The sequence below is a fragment of the Engystomops pustulosus genome, chromosome 6, assembly GCF_040894005.1.
Source record: "Engystomops pustulosus chromosome 6, aEngPut4.maternal, whole genome shotgun sequence".
Classification (NCBI taxonomy): domain Eukaryota; kingdom Metazoa; phylum Chordata; class Amphibia; order Anura; family Leptodactylidae; genus Engystomops; species Engystomops pustulosus.
The window spans coordinates 94,879,316-94,892,320 of record NC_092416.1 but is presented as its reverse complement, the minus strand read 5'-3'; the positions used below and the strand labels follow the sequence as shown (position 1 = coordinate 94,892,320).

At 44.8% G+C, this 13,005-nt stretch overlaps 1 protein-coding gene and 1 long non-coding RNA gene across 3 annotated transcripts in view; both read right to left on the bottom strand.

The window, feature by feature from the left end:
* KCNJ14 (potassium inwardly rectifying channel subfamily J member 14) overlaps positions 1 to 1,208 on the bottom strand; it is a 43,614-nt gene extending 42,406 nt beyond the window's left edge. Inside the window, exon 1 of one of the 2 annotated variants that reach the window (XM_072110426.1) lies at positions 748 to 1,208. The gene's annotated coding sequence lies outside the window, so the exon portion shown is untranslated. The remainder of the gene's footprint in view (positions 1 to 747) is intronic. The other variant, XM_072110425.1, reaches the window with a different exon arrangement.
* Positions 1,209 to 4,156: 2,948 nt separating this feature from the next.
* LOC140065814 (uncharacterized) lies at positions 4,157 to 12,769 on the bottom strand. Its single transcript, XR_011848064.1, has 2 exons — positions 12,513 to 12,769; positions 4,157 to 4,597 (listed from the first exon to the last, which is right to left on the bottom strand). It is a non-coding gene; the product is annotated as an uncharacterized lncRNA (long non-coding RNA).
* Positions 12,770 to 13,005: the final 236 nt, after the last annotated feature.

The window sequence follows — 13,005 nt, the reverse complement described above, 5'->3', positions numbered from 1 at the left end:
TTTGCAAAGTACTATGCAGTAAAAATTGATGTAGTCAACTTCTATATGCTTATATATGTCTGCACAGTGGTTATATATACTGTTATATATATATATATATATATATATATATATATATATATATATATATATATATATATATATTCATTTAGTGAATGCCCCAATATATATTAATTTAGTGGATGCCCGATTATGCAAAGTAATTAAAGTAAGTACTAAGTCATATTAGATATGGTTGCTAATTCTAGGCAGTAAGCAAGACCCTGGCACATTTAAGGTTAATATTATTAGTCCTTTGTAAAACAGGACAGCATGCATAACAATATAGCTTGCAGGTGGTATAACTGCAGTAGTATAAAGGATTGACTGATGGTAACAAGTTTGCATAAGCTAAGAAGCTTTTTACAATGTACATGTGCACTCCCTGAATTCTACTGAGCCAATACAGCATACAGCACAGAGGTGTTTATTAAAGGGATCACACTGTCTACCAAAGGTTATTCCATTTCTAACTTCACATCCTGTCTCTGTTGTGTTTTTATTCTCACCTCTTCAATAAGGATCAAGTGATTTTGTCTGTTTCTCTTAAGCCTGTCTCTCATTCTTCTAATCCCTGTGTCCTGGGTTCTCCTTACCTTGCCTCTGTGTGAGTGTTTGAGCCCAGTGAAATCATCATCATCACTATCACCAGCCATAAATATTCAGCATTTTAAAAAATCTTGGTGTTAGATAAACAGCAGAGCTTACCTGGGGTTACTGGGGACCTTAACATTTTTGACTTCTTTCTGATAGAATGTCTTACTTGAGAACTGAGATGATTTCTTTAGTTCTATGTTGATGCACAGCTTGATAAATTCTTAGGAAAGTTCCTCACTTGTTTGGCCACATTGGATGTAAAAAAACAGCACCCTTGTTTTTTATAAGTAGTTCTTGTCTTGTCAGGCTGCAGTTGGATGACTGTCAGTCTCTTTGCTTCACTTCTCCAGCTTCACATGTGGGAATTTCAGAGAATAAAATTAAATCACCACTGAGGTGACTCAATCCTTTGATCCAATCAGTGCACTGCCCTAGGCCTGCAGCCAATCACCTTTCCAACTCTGTCCCCTATGAGGATCAGCCTTTCTTAAGCAGGCTTGGAAGTGACTGGAGGTCCTTCCCACTGTCTACTAATAGGCTAACTTGAAGTGCAGGGCTGCAGTCGTCCTCATCTATTTGAAATAAATACTGAACAATGTAGGAACTAGTCTGAATAATGGTGACGGACATTAGCTTGCATTACTGAAGGCTCATTAATGAATTTGTTGGTGCATGGACTAAAGCTTGTTTTATTCAACAGAAAGGTCAATGTGCATATTGATCTGAACAGCTAGCACAGGCACACTAAAGACCATCCTTCCTTTTTAACCCTTATCTAATGGATATATTAAATAGTAGTAATGAAGAAAGGAAAAGATCCTCCAGCACAGCGTGTCCACGATGTAAAACTTCAATTTTATTTATGTTAGAAATAAGCAGTCAGTATCAAATACAGATTTTATTATTAAATAGTAGTAAACATGGAAAAAATGACTTTTATGAAGCGAATGTTCACAACTGAATATTACTGTTCCATGTTTCTGCTTCTGTAATGGATTTTTTTCTTTGTTTTACCATTTCAAAGATTGAGGGAATATATAAGTTAGGCCCCTTCCACACTAGCGTTGCATTTCACGTCAGGGTGCAATGTGTGAAAAACTGACGTTTTTGGCTGTGTTTTTGTTCCATTTTTCCTTGGAGTCATCAGCGTTTTTGCGTTTTTCACGCGCGTGTTGTTCGCGTTTTTTTGGGGTTTTCGGTGCGTTTTTCACTCGCCTTTTTTTAAGTCAATGGGAGACTCGAGAATTTTTCAAATGTTTTATTTAATTGAAAAAGAATGTCTTCTGATAAGTTAGCGGATGTATGCAAACATCTGCAATCTATTCTTAACTGTTCCGTGCGTATATTATCTCCCGACAAGTTAGCAGATGTGAAGAACAGTGAAGAATAGAATAAAAACAGTGAACACAGTGAACACAGGATCATTTAAGAGAAAAACACAGTGCAGAACACAGTGAAGAATAGATTACAGATGTTCGGCACATCTGCTTACTTGTCGGGAGATACGCGCGGAACGGTGCGAACAAAATAGCATGTGAAGAACAATATATATAAATATGTGTGTAAAGAAGACATTGCAAATGTTTCTATACATCTGCAATGTCTTCTTCACACATATATATTGTTCTTCACATGCTATTTTGTTAGCACCATTCCGCGCGTATCTCCCGACAAGTAAGCAGATGTGCCGAACGTCTGTAATCTATTCTGCACTGTGTTCTTTACTGTGTTTTTCACTTAAATGATCCTGTGTTCACTGTGTTCACTGTTTTTATTCTATTATTCACTGTTCTTCACTGTGTTTTTTTAATTAAATGCTCGATCTCGAGCAGGGGAATTATTCATGTCACCTAGCAACCCATCCAATTAAAACGGATTGCACTCGCATTGCACTTGCAATGCTTGCAAATGCAATGCATTTTTGATGCGTCTCCATAGACTTGAATGGGGCGGGAAAAACGTGCGTGAAACGCAAAAGTAGAGCACGCTCGTGAAAAACAACGCAAATGAGGAAAGGCCCATTGGAAACAATGGGACAGAGTGCAATGCAAGTTCTGCGCGTCAAAAGCATGCGCAGAACTCGCGCTGAAAAACGCTAGTGTGGAAGGGGCCTTACTCTCCACACCTAACTTAAATGCACCTGTACAGCCTACTACCAACAGACTGCTTCCTCTTCTAGTCTGGTTTTGACTATAATAACTAAAAGGGCTTGCAACAAGTCTTGACCTTATATGAACAGGTGTCTCTAATCATTAGGAGCCCTGTGATCTCAGTATGGTAGGTCATATATGCAATCTGCCACTCCATTTATCTATAGGGTCCGTGCTGAACATTTGCCCTGGCAGTAATACTCACAATGTACGCCACACTACTGTGGGACTAATTAAGACTGTATAAAATAGCTCAAATTAATATAAAATAGTAAAAGATTAAGTAATTTGATTTTTGGAAATGTAAATTGTAAAATAAAAAAAAAACTTTAAAAAAAATGTATGTACAACTTTTTGTCCTTTTCCACTAAATTTACTAAAATCTAGATTGGACCTGGTATGCTACCATTCTGTGCCATGAAAGAAATATGAGCTGGACTGTGTTAATCTGCTTTACAACAAACAGGTATTATTTCTGATTACAGGTTGCCTTTAAGTATTTTCAAATATAACTACTATTTTTGTTTCCTCAAATAGATCTACATTCACTTTCTATCTGAGATGCCCAAATCTCCAGTACTGTTATAGTACTTTCCACCATTACTATAATATCCGTTTATCTGTTTCAGTACAAATGGATTCTAAAATGGGCAATGTACTCAAGAACAGATTTCATTGTAAGATTGGAATCTAGTATCACAATTTAGAGCTTTCAAACTGTAAACCTGACTACTCAATGCATTCACAATATCCACATGTTGTGATTTATTGTTTTACAATTATATAATATATCTGTGCTTTCAACATATCACATGTCAAACTTTCCTCTACACATTTAGCAGTGCAGAATTCTTTTCACATCTGCTTTTAGCAAAAATGTATCATACTGAATGAGAGTGAAAACACATCACATATACGCATCAAATACACACACACAATGGCGTAACTAGAAGCTGATGGGCCCCAGTGCAAAGTCTGTGCCAGGCCCCCGACTATAATGTATGATTTATAGTAATAGTCTTCTCATATGGGAAAGTGACATAATAAGGCCCCCCTAAACCTCTTGGGCCCGGGTGCGACCGCAACCTCTGCACCCCCTCAAGTTACGCCCCAGCACACACATATAGTATATATACTGTTCATCATATTACACATACAGTATATAACCACCATACATACACATGTATACAGTATTAAAATACAAGCATATACACGCATATAGTATATACACACCTTACACCATATACACACATACATACCGTGCCATATACAGAGATACATCATATATACACACACATACTGTATATATGGCATAGGACGTGGGGACGTGTGCACACTCTGAAAGACCTGGAAGCAGGAGCAAGGACAAGTAAGTGGATGTGCCGCGCACATTAGGTTTTATTATACTAAAAATAACAGGGCACAGTTACTAAGGGTCCGCGGACCGTATTTCCATCGGGTTTTCAACTATTTCCATTTTGCTCTGCATTTAACAGGGGTTTTTGGCGCACGCGATCGAATTTTGGCGCCGACTTTCATGCGACACTGGGTGTGGCCATTGGACAACTTGACTGATTCGGACTAAGTGCGGGATTTAAAATTCAAATTGTGTCGCAAGACATGCACATCTGGAACAAGAAGGTGAACTCCGGTGGACCTGAGCTGTGAAGCGTCACATGCAGGATCTCGGGAGCACGATCTTGTTGAATCGTGGCAGACTTCATTCTTGTCGGAAAACGCACCTCGGGAATCTCGCAGGGACCGGGTAAGTAAATGTGCCCCAACATGTAACTTAGGCTATACAGCGAACACTAAAATAGAAAACATGAAAAAACTATTACAGAACTGGTGTTTTTGCTCCCCTACCAAAAAGTTAATACATTTTTATCATTAATGCATCACCACACTAAAAGAGTATCAATGAAAAATGCATCTTATCCCCAAAAAAATGAAACCTCACTTGGCCACATTGAAGAGAACCTGTCAGGTTGATTTGGGACACTAAACAACCTACAGGTCCTTATGGACCAATAGTTTAGTGCCCCAAATCGCCCTCCTATGTGGTACAGAGCTTTCACAATAAAGCCTGGGACTAATCCTGGCTTCACAGAGCAACACAGCTGCAGATTTGTCACGGGTGCCTCTGTGACCCCCCTCCCGGGTCGCAGGGGCACCCGTGCCGCGGTCCGTGGCTGCCCCAGTCCCCCGGCATCTTACTTACCCCGTCCCGTTCCCACGCCGACTCCGGCAGCACAGCGCCAATTAGTGGCGCACTGGCCCTTTAAATTTGCTAAAGGTGGCGCGCGCGCGCCCTAGGAGGCGGGGACGCGCGCGCGCCACCTTTAGCAAATTTAAAGGGCCAGTGCGCCACTAATTGGCGCTGGCCATTTTCACCAAATCTACTTAAGCCTGCCTCTTCCTGTATCTCTTACCGGATCTTTGTGCCTCACAGCCTGAGAGAAAGCTTTACTGCGATTTGCCTGCGTTCCTGTGTATCCTGCGTTCCTGCGTCTCCTGTGTCCCTCCGTGTTCCTGTGTTACCTGAGCTCCTCTGTGTTTCCGTGTTCCTGTGTTCCTCCGTGCTGCTGTTCTGTGTTCCCGTACCCCTCTGCTTGGACCTCCTGTTGCTGACCCCGGATTGAACCCTGACGTTGCATCTCTGCCGCCTGCCCTGACTCTGTGCCTGGACTTTGACCACGAGATTGACTGCCGTTCTTGTACCTCAACCTTAGCCGCCACTGCAGACAAGTCACGCCTGAGGAACGACCTGGTGGTACCACGCCGCAGCTTGTCTAACCCGCTTTGCGGCGGGCTCTGGTGAAAACCGGGTACCACTTAGACTCCGGTCCCAGGTAGTGACTTGAGTCATCGTCTGCAGTGGTCCAGTGGATCCACTACCCGCAAACCTGACAGTAAGATCCGGCCATGGATCCCGCTGAGGTTCCGTCTCCCAGTCGGCCCGATCTTGCTACGATTGTGATGCATCAATCTCGGCAGATTGCTGCACAGCGCGAGCAGTTGGAGCAAGTCACCGCCATGCTGCAACAGTTGCTATCTACCCAGCATCAGCAACAGGTCCCTGAAGCTGTTCCTGCAACTCCTGCAACTCCGGCTGTACTTCCTGCTACCGAACCCAGGCTACGTCTTTCTATGCCCGGCAAGTATGACGGGGATCCCAAGTTATGCAGGGGCTTCATCACCCAGTGTTCTCTACACATAGAGCTCATGCCGTCCCAGTTCGTCACGGAGCGTTCTAAGGTGGCATTTATCCTCAGCCTCCTCTCCGGGAAAGCTCTGGCCTGGGCTACTCCGCTTTGGGACAGAGACGACCCGGTCACTGCTACACTTTCGGCATTTCTGGCAGAATTCCGGTCTGTTTTCGAAGAAACAGCACGGGCCTCCTCTGCTGAGACTGCATTGTTGAATCTGTGTCAGGGAGTTTCATCAATTGGAGAGTACGCCGTGCAGTTTTGTACCCTGGCCTCGGAGCTCACTTGGAACGACGCAGCCCTGTCCGCAGCCTTCAAAAAAGGACTCTCCTCCCATGTTAAAGACGCTCTGGACGCTCGTGATCTGCCGTCCACTCTGAGTGGTCTAATCTCTCTGGCCACCCGGATAGACGTGCGATTTAGAGAGCGTGCCGAAGAGTCTCTTCTCGAGCAGCCGCAAGCTCGTCCAAGACGTCTCTCTCGCCTGGCTCCTGTCTTCCAGAGGCCGCTCCAGTCACCGCCTGCCGAAGAGCCTATGGAGGTGGACAGAGCCAGACTCTCTTCCCAGGAACGCAACAGAAGACGACAGGGAGACCTCTGCCTCTATTGTGCGAGTCCTGAACATTTCATCAGGAAGTGTCCTGTCCGTCCTCAACGTTCGGGAAATGCCACCACCTAGGGTTCTTGGGAGAAGCGTCCCTAGGTGTGTGCGAAGCTTCTCCACGTTTGACCATTCCTGTGCTCCTCAGCGTTGGTACGAGCAGCCAGTTCCAAGTGTGTGCCTTCTTGGACTCCAGATCCGCGGGGAATTTGGTGAATGCTGCACTGGTCTCGCAGCATCACATTCCAGTGAGCCGCCTCGACAAGCCCCTGGTCATATCTTCGGTCAGTGGTCAGATCCTCTCTGATCCAGTCCAGTATCGCACTGAACCTCTGTTTCTGCAAGTTGGTGCCCTGCATATGGAGAGACTGTCTTTCTACGTACTTCCCCGTTCCACTTCCTCCATTCTGTTGGGACTTCCGTGGCTGCAGAGACATGCACCTGTTCTTGACTGGCAGACTGGGGAGGTTCTTCGCTGGGGTCCTGGATGCCAGTCCCGCTGTCTCAGGGCTCTTCGTCCAGCCTCTACTATACCTTCCACCTTGTCTCCCAAGTCTTTGAAGGGTCTTCCCGCTGCTTACCTGGACTTTGCTGATGTCTTCTCTGAAAAGCAAGCGGAGACCTTGCCACCGCATCGTCCGTACGATTGTCCTATTGAACTGCTGCCAGGAACATCCCCGCCACGAGGTCGAGTTTACCCGCTGTCCGTGCCTGAAACTGCGGCCATGTTGGCCTATATTAAGGAAAATTTGCAGAAGGGATTCATCCGGAAGTCTTCTTCACCTGCCGGTGCTGGCTTCTTCTTTGTGGCCAAGAAGGATGGTTCCCTTCGTCCGTGCATAGATTACCGCGGACTCAACAAAGTCACGGTGAAAAACCGTTACCCTTTGCCTCTCATCACCGAACTTTTTGACCGTCTACGGGGTGCCAAGATCTTCACCAAGTTAGATCTGCGAGGGGCATATAATCTCATACGCATACGTGAAGGTGATGAGTGGAAGACCGCCTTCAATACTCGAGATGGGCACTTCGAGTACCTTGTTATGCCTTTCGGTTTCTGTAATGCTCCAGCGGTATTTCAGGACTTTGTCAATGACATTTCCAGAGACTTGCTCTATACCTGTGTCATGGTATACTTGGACGACATTCTGGTGTTCTCTGCGGACATTGCATCCCATCAGACCCACGTACGGCAGGTTCTCAGGCGCCTAAGGACCAATCGCCTCTACGCTAAGCTGGAGAAGTGTCTATTTAATCAGAAGAGTCTTCCGTTCCTTGGATATATTGTTTCGGACAAGGGACTTCAGATGGACCCTGCTAAAGTGTCTGCAGTACTTCACTGGCCACGTCCAGTGGGGCTGTGAGCTATCCAGAGATTCCTGGGATTTGCCAATTATTACCGGCAGTTCATCCCACATTTTTCCTCCGTGGTGTCTCCCATTGTGGCCCTGACGAAGAAGAACGCCAACCCTATACACTGGTCTTCGGCAGCAGAAGGCGCCTTCTCTAAGTTAAAATCTGCTTTTTCACTCTGAGAAGCCGTTCCTGCTTGAGGTTGACGCCTCATCTGTTGGTGCTGGAGCCGTACTCACACAGAAGGGCCCCAAGGGCAGAACTCTCACTTGTGGGTTCTTCTCCAAGACCTTTTCAGCTGCAGAACGGAATTACTCTATTAGTGATCGTGAGCTTCTGGCAATAAAACTGGCCTTGGACGAATGGCGTTATCTTCTGGAGGGTGCTCGTTTTCCAGTTAATATCTACACCGATCATAAAAACCTTCTGTACCTCCAGACTGCCCAGCGTCTCAATCCAAGACAGGCTCGTTGGTCTCTCTTCTTCTCCCGTTTCAATTTTCTCATACATTTTCGTCCTGCAGAGAAGAATGTGAGGGTCGATGCTCTCTCCCGTGCCTCGGATGTGATTGGGGAGGATCCTGCTCCGAGACATATTGTTCCTCCTGAACGCTTGGTTCTTGCTGCTCCTGTGGATCTTCGGCAACTTCCTCCAGGCAAGATATATGTCCGACCTGCCCTTCGGAGGAGGATACTGACTTGGGGACATTGCTCCCGTGTGGCTGGGCATCCTGGGGTGCAGCGCTCTCTCGCCTTCATTACCCGACACTACTGGTGGCCAGATATGGTCAAGGATGTACGAGACTTTGTGGGCGCCTGCACCTCCTGTGCTCGAAACAAGCCATCTCGTCTTAAACCAGCTGGTCTTCTCTTGCCGTTGCCGATACCCAGCTGCCCGTGGACTCACGTGGCAATGGACTTTATTACCGATCTTCCATGCTCTGTGGGTAATACCGTTATCTGGGTGGTGACCGACCGCTTCTCCAAGATGGCCCATTTTGTTCCCCTGCCAGGCCTGCCGTCAGCCCCACGTCTTGCCAGCCTGTTCTTTCAGCACATCTTCCGTCTACATGGACTACCTCTGCACATAGTCTCGGACCGAGGGGTCCAGTTTGTTTCCCGTTTCTGGCGGTCCCTGTGCCATCAACTACAAGTGAAACTGGACTTCTCGTCTGCTTACCATCCTCAGTCCAACGGACAAGTTGAGAGGGTTAATCAAACCCTGGGCTGCTATCTTCGCCATTTTGTTTCCGCCCGACAGGACGACTGGTCCGCTCTGCTCCCATGTGCAGAATTTTCCTATAATTCCCTGGATTCGGAGTCTGCCGGCTCCGCCCCATTTTTTATTGTGTATGGGAGACTTCCACGTCCACCCCTACCTCTCTCCGTGTCTGCTGATGTTCCTGCTGTAGAAGAGTTGGTAGTGGACCTTAAATCCATCTGGAAACAGACTCGACGGTCTTTGCTTCAGGCGTCTGCCCGCACTAAGACTCAGGCAGATAAAAGACGCAGATCTCCTCCCATCTTCTCTCCTGGAGGATCCACTACCCGCAAACCTGACAAGATGTGAGTCCAATGTGCCTCATAGGACTAGCATCTAGGCAAGTATAAATTACATTGTGGCCAAGTAGAGATCTAAGACAGGTTGATTTGGGACACTAAACCACAGGTGCACATTCTCCATTCTTTGGTGTGTCAGGTCAGATTCCGGAGATGGAGAATAGATGGGGAGACAAAAGAAAAAAAGCGCTCCTATGGTGTAATACCCTGAGTAGAAATATTAATTTTGAATGGTGTAGTATTCAACTCACCTGATGGAGTTGTACAAGAAGGGCACAACTCCTTGTAGAACTTATCTGTAAACTCGGTGCCGCTGCCGCGTTCCACTGGTATCCCCTTTCTTGTTGGAGAAGTCGTTTTTGCGTTTTTTTGCATCCGATAAATGGGTGCGGTTTTTCTCCCCTGGTTCAGAAAGCTAAAAATGGCGCTGGATTCCTCATGTTGGCGTGATAAAAAGCGTATTTTTATTTTTCCATAAAACAATCGAGTTCCATATAAAAAGTTTTAAAACATAATAACGCGTTTCGCGCTTGTGCCAAACACTTCATCAGAGTCCTTACAGCTATAACTTAAGTTTCATAGAAATGGCCTGATGATGGATTGTGCAGTGAATCAAAGTTCCCTCAAGGGCTAGGGTAGCACCATTATTTCAAGAATTACGTAATTATGTAATCTCTTCCTCCCTCACCCATAAACACCAATGTAAACCCTCAGGCTAATGTTTCAGTACGCATCTCATGAGCTGTGATCCTGTAACATTATTGGGAAATTCATGAACTGCTTATTAGACGCAGAAGCCTGGGGTCTGATACTGTTAAAAGTCTAGGTTCAGTTTCTGAGCAACGTTGATACTGTTTTCATATTAGTTTATTATTACTTGTCCCAATATGCTGTACACTTGTCAGAACCTCCTGTTCTATGTATCTCAAAACGGGATACAGAATTATTTTTAGCCTGCTCATACTGCCTTCTCATTGGGTCGCATAAAGTACTGACAGACCCACATATTTCATTTTTGCGTCACAAATGTTAGAAGATGTTTTAGTTTTGTAGAATAGACAGTATATTAATTGAACAATGTTGTAAAGACATAGGTCTGAATTATCCATGAGATGCAAGTTCCCTTTGCACATTGTTAGGTTTCTGCTTCTGATTCTGATACAGTATTCTTCTTATGCACAGTAATAGAGAGAAGGCTGTCAAACAACAGCTGGAGGGAAAATGGATTCTGCATCTAATGAATTTCTTATTACTAAAAGCACTCGAAACCTTAAAAATACTTAAGTTACATGCTGAAATCAGAAGGTAGATTTATTACCATGTTGTCTGTTTTTTATACCACTGTTTAACTGCAACAAAAAAAGTCTCAAAAAGCTGTACAATCCCCTGGTGATAAATCCCCCATAGTGTCTTTCACTAGGTTTTGCTGTCCTCAGGGAAGACATTATAAATGGGCAAACTATTTACCTTAAGACATGTTAACATTTGCCTATATGTGGTCCTAGGGAACCTGATAAAGAGAGAATGTATATATTAATATACAGGGCCGATTCTAGCAATTGTGCTGCCTGAGGCGAGAATTAAAATGCTGCCCCCCCCCCCTCGCTAACACCTACAACAATCATAAGAAATCCTAACCAAAATAAATAACTTTATATCCCTAAGAATAACTAATGAGACAACTAATGTAACGTTTAGATGGGTGTAATATGTGTGCTTTATATTAGCAGTATGATTACTGAACCTCCTATAGTTCATAGGAACTTGAGTTAGAACACCATAACATAGGTAGAAATAGGGGAGGGACGGGGTAAAATAAAAGAAATTACTCATTAATGTGAATGTTACATGTTCTTTGCAACTGTTTGGACAAGTTCTGGATGGCAGGTGTGAATATGTGATAAAATAAGGCAAAGATCATCCTTTTACACCTTTCGGGGACCTTCACATGAACGTGCGCAGGACTTGGGGCACATAAAAGTGATGAGTGCAGATGACAATACAATAGACGGCCCGGGCAGTCTGCTCATAATCTGCCTATGAAAACCAGAGCTGTGTATGAACCCATGAAAAGGTTATGGAGACGTGTGCTATAGAAGCAACATTTTTAACTGTTTAAGTGATAGTTGTTAATGAGAACTGCATATGAAACTATAACCCTGAATATCTGCATCTCTGGCTCAAAGAAACACCACTGCTCCTCCGTATATATAAACGGTCAATAATTTATGTCCCATAGTGTAGAAGCTTATATTGACCACTGATACACTGCGGTACATTTACTTAGAACAGTGCAGGGTGTACTATGTGCAGTTACCTGTCTATAGTGCAAGATTTCTGGTGCACGTTCTTCATGAATCTGGTGCTCCCTGCACAGCTCTGACAGAGGACACCACTTTTTTTGGTGCACCTATAATATGAGGCGTGCGACACAATTCTGTCTGACTTTGCATGATAAATGTGACGGTCTGAATGAGCACTGGAACGCCCCTTTCAATGACGAAGTGTTTTTTGCATGAAGAATAGTGCAGCCGCGACACAAAAGAGTTGCGTGCAACAGAAATGTGGCGCAGACACTTCTTAAGCACCTGTGCAGGAAGTTTCCACCTAAAAGAAAGCTCAAAGTCTGACAGGAAACTGGCGCAAAGCCCTTAGTAAATGTGCCGCAGGGTTTTATTTATTTCTTTTAATAACAACAATTTCAGCACTGCTACATCTCAGCATGTGTATAGTGCATATGGAATTAATGCAGCTACATAACAATTTCAGCACTGCTACATCTCAGCATGTGTATAGTGCATATGGAATTAATGCAGCTACATAACAATTTCAGCACTGCTACATCTCAGCATGTACATGTGTGTAGTGCATATGGAATTAGGGCAGACAGTCTGTTTAAAACCGTGAAAAAACATGTCTGCCAGTAGACCAGGGAGGGGGAGATATATATGTATGCTGGGGACCTGCATGTTATGGACAGTTTAATCCTCTAGTCCTCACATACCTTCCAGCACCTAGTATAATGTCTCCAGGGCCAGTCATCAGCTTGTTCAGCAAGAGGGTAAGGACTTCGGGGGAGGAGGCAAACAATGTAGTGAGGCAGGAACGGATGATCTCTCACTGTCCTGCACGGAACTCACACTCCCACATACTGTATCGCCTTCTACTGCTCTGGGTTTGGCAGGGAGGAGATTGATCTTCTTAGCATTGTCACCTCTGTGGTGACGCTCCCCTACTCTCCAGCAAGGACTCTTCTTCTTGTGAGGCGGCAGCACTGGCTCCAGAAGTGCAGGCTGTGGGTCCCTGAGGTTACTGGGCTCTGCAATGCCGCCCCCTACAGGAAGCTGCCATCTGCCGCCTGACGCAAGATTTTCATCTTGCCTCATGGCAGATGCGGCCCTGTTAATATAGTACACAGAGCAATCTATATAAATATACTATTTATATGTTTTGGAGTATTAACTGAGTGAATATTGTGCGGTAATATTGACAGTAGC